We start from the raw sequence: 16,160 nt of genomic DNA, 5'->3' as shown, positions 1-16,160 counted from the left end.
TTACGAGGTTTCTTCCTCTCATAAATAGCAATTGTACATTGCCTACAGGAGTGTTCAAGGTGGATGTTTGCATGGATTCATCTAGTGAATACAATGATTCACTTATCCAAGGTCCACCAAAGATGAAATCATACTCAAGGGATTCTAGGGTAACATGGAATGTAAATTCCATATCACCATCAATTGTTTGAGTAGTGTATTTAAAGTGACCTGGAACTTCAATGTTTTGTTCATTGGCTCCTCTTGCAAGACTATTGCTTGAGGGATGAGTTTAGGTTGTCCCAATGACACCCAAGTGTCTATTGTCACGATGTTATGACTAGCTCGAGGGCTAATCAATGCGTGTTTGCACTGAACATCATTACATGTAGGGAAATCCAACCATACCATAATAGAATCTTCCAAGGGAACCATGGGTGTTTTGGTTATTGACTTGATTTGAGATTCGGTTTCTGTTTCATATTCCCATTCACGTTCATCCTCTGTTTAGGTCTCAGCTTTTTCAAGAGTACCCCCAATGCGTACAATGGCACACTTGGCCCTTTGACAATTCTTAATGAGGGCGGTTTGGAAACTTGCAAATCCTCACAGTCCTGTTTTATGGAGTTCATTATGTCCTTGTATAACTCAGGTTGAGCCATTAAAGGTGCAAGTGTTGATGTGATGGCTTTATTATGAGAGAAGAGCATTCCTCCAAATGACGTTTTGAGAGACTGTTTTAATCTTGTAAGGGAATTATCGAATTTCTCACGTGCTTTCTCAAGCCTATAGTTCGTACAGTTTGTCTCAAATGACTCTTCTATTATAGAGAGTATGTCGTTCTCTTGAAAGGGAAAGTAGTACTCTTCGAGGCTTTAAATCTTGGTTTTTCTTTTAGGATTGGCATTATGAGGCTCAATCACAACCGGTGACCCTGTAAGACATTCAACAAAGCTAAGCATGCTCTCTTGAGCTTGCTTTTTACATTCCGTATATGTCATGTGATCATTATTATCCATTTGGGGTGGTTGGGTGGGTTCTAGTTTCTTAATTGGTCTATGTGGTGCACTGAGTGAAGAGTAAGAACGTGCTTCATCCTCACTTAATGATGTACTAGAACTTGTTTCATTCTCTGACTTTCTTTGGTTTGTCAGTTTTTCATTATGTTTACCCATGCGACGAGATCGAATTTTCTTTTTGGTTTTTGTATCCTGTGTTGTACATATGGGTGTTGAGGTTCGTGTAGTGGTCTTTGATGTGGATGCTTCTGCATCACGTATAGCTTTTGGCTCTTTTGTGTTTATATCCCCTTTTGGGTTTATGTCCTCTAGAGACTCCTTTTCCTTGTCTTTTAATTCGACCTGGGTTTCGACAGTTTGTTGTCCTTTGTCTTTCTTGGGTTTAGAAGGTTTTGTTTTCTCTTTTGGGTTCTGTTTTAAAGTATATTTTTCTACCCATGTTGAGGTATTGTCTTGTGCTTTCCTTTTGACTGTTTCTCGTGCCTTGGCTTGTAAGCATGCAAGCACATTCAAGGGTATCGTGGACAATTGCATGTTTTGTACACTTAAGATATTAAGAGTTGTATTTTGTGAGACAAGTTGCATTGAAGCAACTTGTCTTGGGCAATCTTGGAACATGTGATCAATGCCACATCGTTCGCAAGGTGTCAGTGACTATAGGCATGGAAGTATTCCAAATTGTGCAGTCTGCCATCATCAGACATCTCTTCAATTGAATATCGTTTAATTTTTCCCATGACTCACAACGTGAGTCCAAGAGTTTTATCCGAAGAATAAAATCTCTAATGGATTCATTTGGTTGATGCTCAATTGAATAGAGTTCTGTTGTTACACTCCACCAATCACCTTGTCTGGAAAAGCCATGTATAAAGGCTGATTTCAAAGTTTTGAAGCTAGTTTTAATCGCCGGTATCAATGTGATGAACCATTGACTAGCTTTTCCCTCTAAGCATAAGTTCAACGCATGTACCTTAGTGGGGCAATTGGGAATTCCAAAGGCTTCACATCTCTGTTCAAACATTTGAATGAATTGAATAGGGTCTATTGTTCCGTCATATTTGCCCATAATTTTGGAAATTTGTACGGCCGTATTTCTATATGAATCATTGAGGCCGTATGTGAGTGCTCTTGTTGGAAGAGACTCAGTGAGTCCTTGGGCCACCCCCTTCTTAGACTAGTTAGTATGTCCAAGGTGTGGCCATCCAGGAAAGGGTTGGTACTTAGAGGATTTGTGGGAATGTTAGGCAAGGGACCAAAGCCTAGTGGAATCGAAGTGACGGCGGGTATAAAACCCGATGACACGCTTGTTATAGGCATGGCCAATGGCATGGGGTGGTGAATTTGTGAAATAGATCTCAATGGCTCAAAGATGACAGCCATTGGGTTTAGTCCTTGTGTGATCCCTGGCAGTCCCTCTATCGTGGCCATGTCAGAGTGCCTAAATGCTCCTTAATGAACAATCACAATTTGTTTTTCGCAGACCTTTTCACGTGCCAAGCCGTTCACATCCCAAGCCGTTCATGCCCCAATCGTTCACGTCCCAGCCGTTCACGTCCCAAGCTGTTCACGTCCTGCACTTTCATGCCCAACGTTCACATCCCAAGACGTTCACGTGCCAGCTGTTCACGCCCCAGCCGTTCACGCCCCAGCCGTTCATGCCCTAGCTGTTCACGCCCCAGCCGTTCAAGCGCCAGCCGTTCATGCGCCAGCCGTTCACGCCCCAGCTGTTCATGTCCCAACCATTCATGTGCCAGCCGTTCACGTCCTGCACTTTCACATCGAATCTTTTCACGGCCTGGCTTTTCACGTCTATTTTTTTTTAGTCTAGTGGGAAATACGAATTTCCCTTTTTGGAGGGAAAATATTTTTGAATTTAAAATGAAAAGGGTATGGGCATTTTCCCAAAAAGGTAAGTGGGAATAAAAAAAAGTCGACCTTTTAATGACACACCTTACACCCTTCATAAATGATCCCCAAAATGGATAAATTGACAACTCATGAGCATCTACTCATTGACAACTCATGAGCATCTACTCATTGAATACTCATGAGCATCTACTCATTGACAACTCATGAGCATCTACTCATTGAACACTCATTAGCCTTAATGAGTATTCATTAAAACTAATGAATACTCATTAGTCTTAATGAGTTATGTAAAAAAGTGATTAAAAACTAATCCAAGATTAACCCTTTCACTAATATTTTCCTCTTTTACACTAATCAAGGACTCTAATTAACCATTAATCCCAAATTAATTCACACAATTGAGCACATCATTGGATAGAGCAAGGGGAACCTAATCTTTATGCATCAAAAATTGTGTAAATTAATTTAAATTAGGAGATTAATTAGACTCTTAATTACAATCTCCTCTTTTAAGGTAAATTTAAGCAAAGAGAGTCAAATTTCTCTAATTGATCAAAAAATTGATGTGATTAAGTGTTTTGATGCATCTAGATACTCTCAAAACGCTCAAAAACCCCAATTTCGACTCTCGTATGATCAATTTAGACTCCAATTAACACATTTTTTAAATTTTTAGCCTCTTGAACAAGATTAATCACCCTTAATGACAAAAACCAGTCCATTTAGAGAAATTAGTCAAATTCAAGGGTTTTTTGATGGTTTTGGCTCCCCAGTAGCGGCGCCAAAAATGTTATGGCTCACCCTAAACCTCCTTGAAACACATCCAAAAAGAGATTACCTGGTGCACCGCAACTGTCGCGTGAGGATTTTTCCAATGGCCGAGCTCGTAACCCTTGAGGTCTCCAAGCTCCACAACTCCTTGAGAAGCAATTCCATCATGCCTCTGTGAGCCTTGTCACACTGCCGCGTTGCACTATGGGTCCTCGTCCCTCCTCTCACCTAACTTCACTCACACGCACTCACTAGCATGCATTAGGGAGAGAGATTAGCAAGAGCAAGACTCAATTGCACAATGGGAGAGTATGTTGTTTTATGAGAGAAATTCACTTATATACATGGCCATAAGTGTTCACTCACTTAAACTGTGGGGCTGGCCGAGCACTTTAGGCTCATAAGAGGCCTAATGCTATTACAATGACTACTCTCATAATATATCCATGAAGTACATCACTTAGGATACAACTAACTTGCTACCATAAGCTCTTGAAGCGGGAATCGCCATAAATACTCTGTCACCCCATTAACGGGCGCCTGTCCAAGTTGTAGCTTTGGAAACTATTGTTTTATATCTTGAATGTATGACCCTTTGGTGTATCTACCATGACTCTTTGATATAAGATAATGGCGGTAGCTCTTGTTAATCCTAGAATTGGATTAAAAGTTGACATTCCCCCCTTCCTGATGCCGCCGATTGCGTCCTCGTGATCGCTTTGAAGACCTTTGTGTGGGAAGAATTGACAAGCTTGTTGATGGTTTATTATATAGAGTGGCATTCAATGGTCTTTGTTTCTCTGGAAAGAATAAGAAAAGCTAGTTAGTGAATGAAAAGGTTAGTGGTTTATTGGGAATTCCTAACGAGGTGCGGGGGTGGGGTTTTTGCGCGAGTGATTACATTTTTATATTTTTGTGAGCTTTTTTTTGCTCACTTTGTTTTTGGGACAATCATGTGCAATGTTACAATTAATATGTATTAGTTGGGAAACTAAGAGATGTTGATAACAGGGAGAGGAGGAGGAAGGATCCGGAGGAACATAGATATAATCATCAGAACACGAGATGGTGATTCTCAGTTCCTCATTTGATTCATTGAAGAGCGACATTCATCATTTGAAGAAATTGGCCTTCGGTGATGTCCTTTTGTGTGGCAGGATTCTTCTCAAATGTTGTTGAGTAGGACTTTTTTCTATGTGCTTTTTATGCTTTTATGTATATTTAAGAGCTCTAATGAAGCAGATATATATGAAGTACAAGAATTGAGTCAAATAGACTCTTATTAAGCTACTACTTTTTGTTAAAGAAGACATTGGCGAAACTTGAAAGAATTACGTCGACTTGCGAGGCTAAGATATCTTCACTAAGGATTTGAGACCCATGTGTTGTAAAGACTTGTGTTTGCAGAGATTTGCAATTTGAAGGAAAGCTCCAGGCGATGGGTTGTACCATCATTGACCAAGCTTTTTCCCACCATGGCCCCCCCATCTAGAGATGTACCTGGAAAGTTGTCGATGATGGGTTTTACTATCATTGACCAAGCTTTTTCCCACCATGGCCCCCCATCTACAGATGTACCTGGAAAGTTGTCGGCCTTGGTGCAAATGTCCTCTAGTGCATGGGTATGGATATGTAATCATGGAGCAGCTGCTACATTAACTTAGCCAAATGAATAGTAATCTATAAGCTTAACAAAATTGTATTGGCTATTGAAGTTCTTTGGGAGTTGCTTCTGATATTCGACCTTTTTTAGGTAGGCCATATATGTGACTCCCTGGTGTTTGTCTCTTTTTTTTTTTTCTACCACCTTGTGATCAACGGTTCTTGTGTCGATTCCCTATTTTTAGAGAATCGGTGCTTATGTGTTCCACGTAGCTTCTACACTTATACTTCACATCCAGAGGGGTGAAAAGAGCATTGTGAGTTTGTCTTTGATGCGCTCATAAGTCTCCATTTGTAGAAGTGGGAATTGATTCTTGAATTTTTTGCTCAAATGTTGTCGACGGGCGGCATGTAAGACTACTGGTTGGTTACCTGTTAGATATCCGTAACGCCGCTATACGGGTGTTACCACAAGAGGGGAAGGCCTCTGGCTCACCACCCAGCCATAGAGGAAGAATGAGGATTGCCCCTCATCCCCCAGGCTATATAGTGTGTGGCCTGCCATCCACACTAGCCTGGCCGCCCATGACTCCGCATGGGCGTCCTCTCCCACTGAACCCCGGATATGGCCATCCGGTCTGCCGTCGGTTCACAGGCATTACAGCCTACATGACATTACACCCCTCTTAAGAAGAGTTTTCGTCCTCGAAAACAAACTGGGGAAACCTTTTGGAAATTGCACTACGGCGTTCCCAAGTAGCTACCTCCTCATCCCTATTTGTCCATTTAACAAGTACCTCCTGGTACACTTTATGTTGGGTTTGTCTATCACGATACTGTAGAATCTTTTCAGGTTCATGTGGTATCTTTGGTGGCTCTATCAAGTCCACCAAAATCTCTGGAGAAACTGCGTTCTCTAACCCGTGAACTGATTTCTTCAGTTTACTGACATGGAAGACAGGATGGACTTGAGAACTCTCCGGTAACTCAAGTTTATATGCTACGTCCCCAATCTTCTTAAGGATTTTAAAAGGACCACAATATCTCGGAGAAAGTTTATTACACTTTCCCGTTTTCATGGTTTCTGACTGCGCAGGAACCTTGAGGAATACAAAGTCACCTTCTGCAAAGGTCACCTTTCTTCGTCCTTTATCCGCATAAGTTTTAGCGCGATCCTGGGCGCTACGAATGCTCTCACATGCGGCTCTGAGCATATTATTCATATCTTCAAGAAAATCCTTGACAGATTGAATCTTCTCCTTTTCTAGGCCTACAGTCATCGGAGATCTCGGCTGGAATCCATACATTAACATGAATGGTGTAAATCCAGCCGCTGAGTGTTTGGAGCTGTTATAGGCAAACTCCAATAAGGGCAAGTACTCTTCCCAATTAGATTGCTTCTTACTAACATAAGAACGCAACATATCCTCTAGAATTTGGTTAACTCTTTCAGTTTGACCATCAGACTCCGGATGATCTGCCGTACTCATACTCAGAGTAGTATCCAACTTTTTGAAGACTTCCCTCCAAAAATGACTATTGAACTTTCTATCTCTATCCGACACTATATCTGCGGGCAAGCCATATAGCTTGTAGAGATGTTCAATAAAGAGTTTTGCCAACTCTGGCGTTTTTACAGTTTTCTTCGTGGCGATAAACTTTGCCATTTTAGTTAACCTGTCCACTACCACCCACACCGCATCATTCCCTCGACTCGTCTTGGGTAAACCGGTAATGAAATCCATGGAAATGCTTTCCCATTTCCCTTGAGGAATCTCCAGCGGATGGAGTAGTCCTCCAACCTTAAGACGTTCATGTTTATTGACCTGGCACTTACTGCATTTCAGCACATAAGTCTGGACGTCCTTAAACAAACTAGGCCAATAAAACTGTCTTTTTACTAGTGCATAGGTCTTCTGAATCCCAAGATGACCCGCACTTGGACTATCATGACTTTCTTTAAGAATTTAGGCCCGAAAGTCACCAATAGTTGGTACACATACTCTACCCTTATAAAGTAAGTACCCGTCGTCAATGGAGTAATTAGCATATTTCTCCCCCTGACGAAGTTTATCACTCCCCTTTGAAGCCGTGGCAGTCAAAGGTGATGAAGGGCCTACGTCAGAACTCTCCGGTTCTAAACTATACCCAGAAGACACGGCTAGTCTCTCTGGACTAACTCTCGCTTCCCTTCCCGTTGCACCCTCGGCCAGTCTCTCCGGACTAGTAATACGTGCCAACGAGGGAGGTGGTCGCGTCTGTGAAGAAGTGCGTACGCGTACAGCGCACCAGACCTCTGTAAAAGATGGATCGTGCTCACATAAACCACGTAGGGACTCTAAGAAATCATTCTTGAAGACTGTGAAACTAAGTTCATTAATCTGTGGCATGCGACTAAGTGCATCTGCCACCACGTTATACTTACCTTTCTGGTAACGTATCTGAAGGTCAAACTCTTGTAGAATCTCCGCCCACCGAGCTTTTCTACCCTTCAGTTCATTTTGACTTGAAAGCCATTTCAGACTTTCATGGTCCGTCCAGACCTCAAAAGTAGCACCATATAAATAGTGTCTCCACTTTTTCAGTGCATGAACTATCGCTAGTAACTCTCGCTCGTAAGCCGAGTAGTCACGCTGTGCACGATCTAACTTTTTACTCTCAAATGCAATTGGGCGTCCCCTTTGCATAAGTACGGCCCCAATGGCCTCATTACTAGTGTTTGTTTCCAAAACAAATGGCTCATTTGGATCGACAATTGTCAAAACAGGTGCAGCTGCTACGGTCACCTTAAGCTTATCAAAGCTTTTCTGTTGGGCTTGTCCCCAACTAATGTTTTTTGTTTTTGACCAACTGGTCAGTCAACGGGACTGCGATCTTCGCGTAGTCCTTCACATACTGTCGGTAGAACCCTGACATGCCAAGAAAAATCTACAGTTCCTCAAGATTCTTCGGCGCTGGCCATTTAAGAATAGCCTCTACTTTTTCTGGCTCCATCCGCGTACCATCGGCGGATATAATATGGCCAAGGTAGTGAATTTTTATTTCAAAAAATTCACATTTGCTCTTCTTGGCAAATAGTTTGTGCTTTCGCAACAGCTCGAACACTAGACGCAAATGCTCTATGTGTTCTTTCTGTGTCTTACTGTACACAAGAATATCATCTAAGAAAACTACTACGAATTTTCCCAGATATGGACGTAAAATGTTGTCCATTAGCGTCATAAGCGTCGCTGGAGCATTGGTTAGCCCAAATGGCATGACCAAAAACTCAAAATGCCCGAAAAACGGGTCCGAAATGCTGTCTTCGATCGCAACATCTTCTGCTTTTATTCTAACCTGATGATACCCAGATCTCAGGTCTATTTTTGTAAAGTATCTCGATCCATAGAGTTGATCAAACAACTCATCCATGCGTGGCATCGGATACTTGTTCTTAATCGTTATTTGATTAAGAGCCCTATAGTCTATGCACATCCGCATAGATCCGTCTTTCTTCTTTACCACAAGAATAGGCGATGCCCACGGACTTGAACTAGGCCGAATAAAGCCTTTGTTCAAATATTCCGTCAATTTTTTTTCCACCTCCTGTGCCTCGGCGGAGTGGCTTAATCTATAAGCAGGTTTGCTTATAGGTTTTGATCCTGGCATAACTTCGATGCCATGGTCTACTTCTCTAGATGGTGGTAAACCATCTGGTAAATCATCAGGAAAAACATCCTGAAATTCCTCTAATAAATTCATTAAAGTATCTACGTACTTTTTCTTTAATGTCTCATTCACCTTGGATTTTTTCTTGTTTGAATCACATGCATGCCAAACAGGGTTTTCAAACAGTGGGTCTCGTCCAAGGTTATTTTGTTTTTCTTGTTTGTCTGCGCAAACATCATTTATCGTTTCATCTACGAAAACAGAATTCAAAAGAGGATAACAAGCATATACCTCTGCTATCTGGTCTCTGCGGACCGCTGTACACAGCTCCATGGAGGAAATAAGTGGTGTGGTAGGGACAGTACGGTCGCCCTGCAGGGTGATGACTCTACCTCCGTGCTCAAAACATAGCGTATTATGTAAGTAATTCCGAGCTAGACTAGGGCCCAAGTCATACAGCCACTGCCTGCTTAGATATACGTCTGCTCTGGCTAAGTTCATGACCTGAAAGTCAAGCGGAGCCTCGTAGTCCTACATAGATAATGGGACCCCCAATACTACGGTATTCCATACCGTTTTATCATATCCGTTGGCTAGGCCAACGGTATATTCATGATCACTCTGGGTCTCAGTCAATCCCAACTTCTTGACTAACGAGTAGTTCAAGAAGTTGTGGCTAGCTCCATCATCAATAAAAACTGACTCTACGACCACCTATGGTGCCATACATGCGCACCATGTCATGCGGACCTACAGTAGGCTGCCACATCGCTGGTGTCACTGAACAAGCGTGATGCTCATCACAATGACACACTGTCACCTCTCTGAACTCTGTGGAACTGAGAGGGAGTCTCTGCACTGTATGCAACTGCCTAGAAGATTTACCATCTTTTTTGGGCTCGTTGCCACTCGTGCTGGCTTTAGGCTTTGGACACTCAGCCTTCGTGTGCCCTACTTCATTGCAATTAAAGCAGCGATTTTCCTTTCGCGCTTTAATATACTGCTCTTTCTTTTGGATTTCAGTGTCTCTTTTCTTCCTGGATGGTCGCGGTTTTTTAGACCAATGACCACCCTGTCCTTCCTGGTCCGTCCTATCCCCTTGTTTCTCACTGTGGAACCCTTTTCTTTTGAGGCCTGACCTCCTTTTTTCACCCTGTCCTTCCTGGTCCGTCCTATCCCCTTGTTTCTCACTGTGGAACCCTTTTCTTTTGAGGCCTGACCTCCTTTTTTCACTACCCTCGGCCCTGCTAGAACCACCACGCACACTACGACGCTTGATGTCATCGAATATCTATGCATATTGAATTGCCTCTGCTAAGTCTTTAGGCTGTAGGGGTTCTACGTACTCAAGGTAATCATCTTTGAGGCCTCTCTTAAAGCCTCGCAATGTCTGGAATGCATCGATTCCCTTTAGCTTGAGTACTATCTCCCTGTAGTTTGAGATGTACTGAGTTAGGGATTTGTTCTCCATCGAGCACTTGTCCCATAACTCCCAGCTTCTCTCTGCCTCATTAACAGGCAAAAATTCTTTTTGAAACATTGTTTCAAATTCCGTCCAAGTGGCAGGGCGAGTTGTCAAACTCATCCACCACTTGTACGCTTTGCCGGTTAATGAGAGGCTAGCCTCTACGGGCTGTATACGGCTAGATTGCTGTCGCAGCGCGTGCAAATCTGACCACTTCACTAGAAACATATTGACTGAGTCCTTGTTTCTCTCCTTTTCCTCGTCACCAAAACTAGGTGGCTTTAAGTCTTTTAATAATGACGAAGCTGTCGCTACGGACGACCCCGTAGGCACATCGGCCTGTACTCCTGCAATTACTGGTGAGGCTACGCTCACCCTTGCCGCAGGAGCTCGGCTACCACGAGGAGTCGGAGTACTAGCCGAGGCGGCTGTCAGTGCATTAACCGTGTGGAGATGCTCTGTAGCATCGTGACTAAATCAGCCTGGACTTTACCCATAGTGTTCAATTTGGTATTAAGATATTTAAACAGTCCACTAGAGAGCTCCGTCTCTGTCAGGACATCAGCAGGGTCCAATAGGTCATAGTCGTCGTCATCATAATCCAAGAGGTCCTCCTCGGCCTCCTCGGCGACGTCGGTGTTCATGTCCTCTGGCTCATCGGCCAAAAAGGGGTCATCAGCCAATGCGGCCGCTGCGGGCTCGCTGGGTCCTAAGGCGGGGTCAATAGACGAGGAGGGCGCTGGCAGATCACGAGTGATCGACGAGCGCACTCCGGACCAAACAACGGTCGGGCATATACGGCCTGACAATTCGGTCGGGGTCAAACCCGCGACCGAGGACAAGAGAATGGAAAAACCTAGAGAAGTAGAAGGCGGTGGGGACACACTACGCCTAGCAGACATTTTAATCTTGCAAAAAATAATGCGAGAACTCGGAAATTACTAAAAAAAACGCTAATAAAAATGAGCAGTGGTGGAGAGAGAATAGTCACCCCCCTTTACGGTCGCCTGTCGATTTGTGTTGCGTTGCGAGCCTCTACAAGGACGCTTCCAAGATGCTCCGATCCACGAGAAAAATGCCTGCGATGCTGCTTGCTGTGTGTGACGGGGAGAGAGAGTGAGAGAGAGAGAGAAAGAGTTCTTCCCTTCAAATCTTGGCCCTCCTCCCTCCACACACTCCCTTGTGGAGATAAGGGTGAGAAGATTGTGGATGAAAACCATCGAGTGGGCTCCGATCCCCCGTTCACGCGCGGACTCTCACGATCCCCTCGAACCACGCTCTGATACCAGTGTTAGATATCCGTAACGCCGCTACGGGCGTTACCACAAGAGGGGACGGCCTGTGGCTCACCACCCAGCCATAGAGGAAGAATGAGGATTGCCCCTCATCCCCCAGGCTATATAGTGTGTGGCCTGCCGTCCACACTAGCCTGGCCGCCCATGACTCCGCATGGGCGTCCTCTCCCACTGAACCCCGGATATGGCCATCCGGTCTGCCGTCGGTCACAGGCATTACAGCCTACATGACATTACCATTGGGGTTTCTTGAACACACAAACTCTTGTGTACGTGCTGAATGCACAAGAGTGGTTGAGTGACTTGCTTGGTGTTACTTGGGCCTCCATTCTTGTCAAACTTTAGGTGAAGCTGTTGGGGTTAAAGTTGATAGCGAGGTTGTCTTCACTTTGTTCGATTTTGGCAACCATATGATGCATATGATGGGATTACCATCATAGTATCATTGTTGTTTGAAGCACGTACATAGGAACCCATCTTTGAGTGATGAACATTATAAATTGGTGGTTGATGCCTTTGGTGCTGAGGTTTGTTTCTTTAAACAGGCTTAGGGAAATTTTTGATGCGCTTGGGAATCAAGCTTTGGTATTATCTTGGTAGTACCCTTGTGCTTGTAGTAATCTTTTTGGCACCCACACTTGTTGACTTGGTGGAGTTCTTTGAGAAACTTGCATAAGCTTTTATGGACGGTGTTGTGGAGTAATTTTATTTTTCCTTGGCCTCTGAGTGCTACGTTGAGGAAGAGGCTTTGATGATCGCATTACCAAAATTGGATTGGTGCCTTTGTAGTAGATTTGGGCTACAAGTAACATCTTCTCCAGCCACCTTTTAATACCATTAAGATACCTTGATTTGTGTTCTCTTGGTGGATTTTTCTTTCTGGTGGAAGTGGAAGGTTTTGGGCCCTCCTTCACATTGGTTGGCGTTGAGGCTGCAGGTTTGAGACTCATGGGCATTGTTGATGATAAGGTTTGAGTCTCTTGCAGAGTGGTGTTACTGATGTGGAGGCTTTTAAGCATGCATCCCCCTCTTTTGGTGAGGATTGTCGATGAAGAGGCATTGGCTCCAGGGCTTTTCCTTTGAGTTCCTTGCTAGGGATAAATGGATGCGCATGGAGAACTTTTTCAGGAATAGCTGCCGACGACTACGAGGTTTTGGCATTAAACTTTGTTGGTGAGGATGGAGTTGAAGGACTAGATGCTTTATCAAAGTCTATCGTTGTTGATACAGATGGTAGGCCATTGTGTAGAGGGGCTTCTGTGGAAGAGGCTTGTAACCTTTTGCGTTCAACATCATAGAAATCCATTAGGGTTGGATCCTATTCCGTGCAGTATTGTATTGCCAACATCATAGAAATCCATTAGGATTGGATCCTATTCCGTGCAGTATTGTATTGCCAACTCTGTATCATTGACCGTCATGAGATAACCCTATCGCTAGCAAAAAACAATGGTGCTTGGGCAACAATAGTCCATTTATGTCCCAAGATCAAATATGCTTCCAACACATACTCAACCATAAAAAAAACTTGTAAGGGGGTTAGTTTCAATATACATTGTATGTTCAAAGTACCCCAGACATGGCATGTTCAAGTCTTGTGTAAATGGAATTCTTTTACGATTAGCTGTAAGTGTTGGTTGACCTAACAAATCCCATAACTCGAGGGTCATGAGATTGTGTTCTCTCGAGTTGGATAAAGTTGTGCTTGCATTGTGGTGATTTTATTGGAAATTTCCAATCCAATCATAAATTTTTGGAATATTCTTAGTAAGGTATGTTGGAAGTTCCAACTCTTCCAAGGTCTCGTCCTCCCATAAAAGAAATTGCACAATGCCTGCAGGAGTGTTCAAGGCGACTGTTTGCATGGATTCATCAAGTGAATACAACGAGTCACGTATCCAAGTTCCACCAAGTATGACATTATACTCAAGGGGATCTGTGGTAACATCATGGAATTTAAATTCCACATCTCCACCGATTGTTTAAGTAGCATAGCTAAAGTAACCTTGAACTTCAATATTTTGACCATTGGCTCCTCTTGCAAGACCATTGTCTTTAGGGATGAGTTTAGGTTGTCCCAATGACACCCGATTGTTTGAGTAGCATAGCTAAAGTAACTTGGAACTTCAATATTTTGACCATCGGCTCCTCTTGCAAGACCATTGTCTTTAGAGATGAGTTTAGGTTGTCCCAATGACACCCAAGTGTCTAATGTCATGGTGTTATGACTAGCTCGAGGGCTAATCAATGCGCATTTGCGCGTAACATCATTGCCCACAGGGAAACTAACCATACCATGATAGAATCTTCATCAAGAAGAACCATGGATGTTTGAGTTTATGTTTTAGCTTCAAATCCTGTTTTTCGGTTTCATATTCCCATTCACTCTCATTCTCTTTTTGGCTCTCAGCTTTTTCAATAGTACCCAATGTGTACAATAGTACACTCGGTCCTTGATAATTCTAACTGAGGTCTATTTGGAAAGTTGTGAATTCTCACAGTTATGTCCTATGTAGCTCTTTATGTCTTGATATAACTCATGTTTAGCCTTTAAAGGCGCAAGTGTTGATGCTATGCTGTCTTCACCCCCCATGAGAGAAGAGCACTCCTCCAAATGAGGATTTGACAGACTACTTTAATTTCACAAGGGATTCATCGAATTCCTTACGTGCTTTTTCAACCGTATAATTCGTGCAGTCTGCATCTAATGACTCTTCCATAGACAGTACGTCTTCCTATTGAAAGGGAAAGCGATTCTCCTCAGGTTCTTGTATTTTGGTTGCTTTTTTAGGATTGGCATTATGAGGTTCAATCACAATCGAGGATCCTATATAACACTCAACTATGATAAGCATGCTCTCCTGAGCTTGCTTTTTGCGTTCCGCATATGTCATATAATCATGATTTTCAATTGGGAGTGGTTGGGCGGATTCTAGTTTCTTGATTGGTCTATTAAGTGCACTAAGTGATGAATCAGAACTTATTTCATCCTCACTAAAAGTGACGTACTAGAACTTGTTTCATCTTCTAACTTTCTTTGGATCGTCAGGTTTTCATTATGTTTGCCCATGCGACGAGATCGAATTCAGTTTTTTAAATCATGTGTTGCACATGTGGGTGTTATGGTTTGAATGGTGGTCTTTGAGGTGGATGCTTTTGCATCATGTGTAGCTTCAAACTCTTTGGGTTTATGTTTTCCACAGGTTCCTTTTTCTTGTCCTCTCTTTCAACCTTGGTTTCGATAGTTTATTGTCCCTTGTTTTTCTTGGATTTAGAAGGTTTTGATTTCTCTTTTGGTTTCTGATTTAAAGCATGTTCTTCTACCCATTTCGAAGTGTTATATTTTACGTTATTTTTTACCGTTTCTCATGCCCTCGCTTGCAATCGCGTAAGCACATTCAAGGGTACCATGGACAATTTCCCGTTTTGTACACTTAAGATGTTTCTAGAGTTGTATTCTATGAGACACGTTACAGCAGTGAAGCAACTCGCCTTGGGCAATCTTTGAACATGTGGTTGATGCCACAACGTTTACACAGGGGTTGCAAAGTGTCAGTGATTGTGGGAATGGAAGTATTCAAAACTGTGCAATCTACCACCTTGTGCGGTCCAAGACAATAGAAACATTGAAGTGTTTGCTTAACTGCTTTTTGAGCAATTTCTACCCTTTGGACTGTTTCTTTTTAGTGCACGGGATATGGAGGTTTTGAGTCAATTGTTAATGAATTAGAACATTGGGTAGTATCATGACTAAAGGTTTTGCAATATATGCAGTACAAAAAAATAGGTACCTTCTTGTATGCACAATGGGGATTGGCATGGTCGTATAGTGATTGCACTTAACACAAGGCATTTCACTCATCACTTGGAGAGGCATTAAGGATGTTTGGTTTTGAACAATCTCATCCTCTCTTAGAGATGTCGATTGAAAGCTTTCAAGCAAGGCTGCATAGAATTCAGGGAATGACAATTCCGAGATCGATGTTCTTTAGCCATTACTTCACTTGGTTTAGATGAGGAACATCTCGTATCATGATCATCTTCCATCATGTTGTCATCTAAATGTATTGCTTCTTTACAACATTGATCAAATGTTTCTAGATTGGATACAATGATCAAGTTATGTAAACGGTTATTCTTTAAGCCCATCATGAAACACATCTTCAACTGAGAATCGTTTAATTTTTCCCAAAGATGTTAGCCATTGGATTCAGTGAGAGTGTCGGCCCACGTAGTACCTCTATCGTTGCCATGTCTGACACTATCAATTTCTCCATAAATGAGCAAGTACACGTTTTTTTTTTGCTTTTTAGATTTTCTCACAGCCGGTTATAGTCTCAAAAGGCCTGGCGTACTCTTCGTTGGGTTAAACGAGTATCCGTTTGCCCTAATTAGCTTAGGCGCTACACGTACATGAACGACCTTAGATATATTTTTTCAAAAAAGTGCATGCTAGTATCATCCCAGATGGAAGAGGAGGTCTCAAAACCTATTTTCCACCTGAAGAAGATG

Source organism: Cibotium barometz, chromosome 1 (genome assembly GCF_041138505.1).
Source record: "Cibotium barometz isolate CiBa-2024 chromosome 1, ASM4113850v1, whole genome shotgun sequence".
Classification (NCBI taxonomy): domain Eukaryota; kingdom Viridiplantae; phylum Streptophyta; class Polypodiopsida; order Cyatheales; family Cibotiaceae; genus Cibotium; species Cibotium barometz.
The sequence above is the reverse complement of the archived record's forward strand: the minus strand, read 5'-3'. Positions refer to the sequence as shown.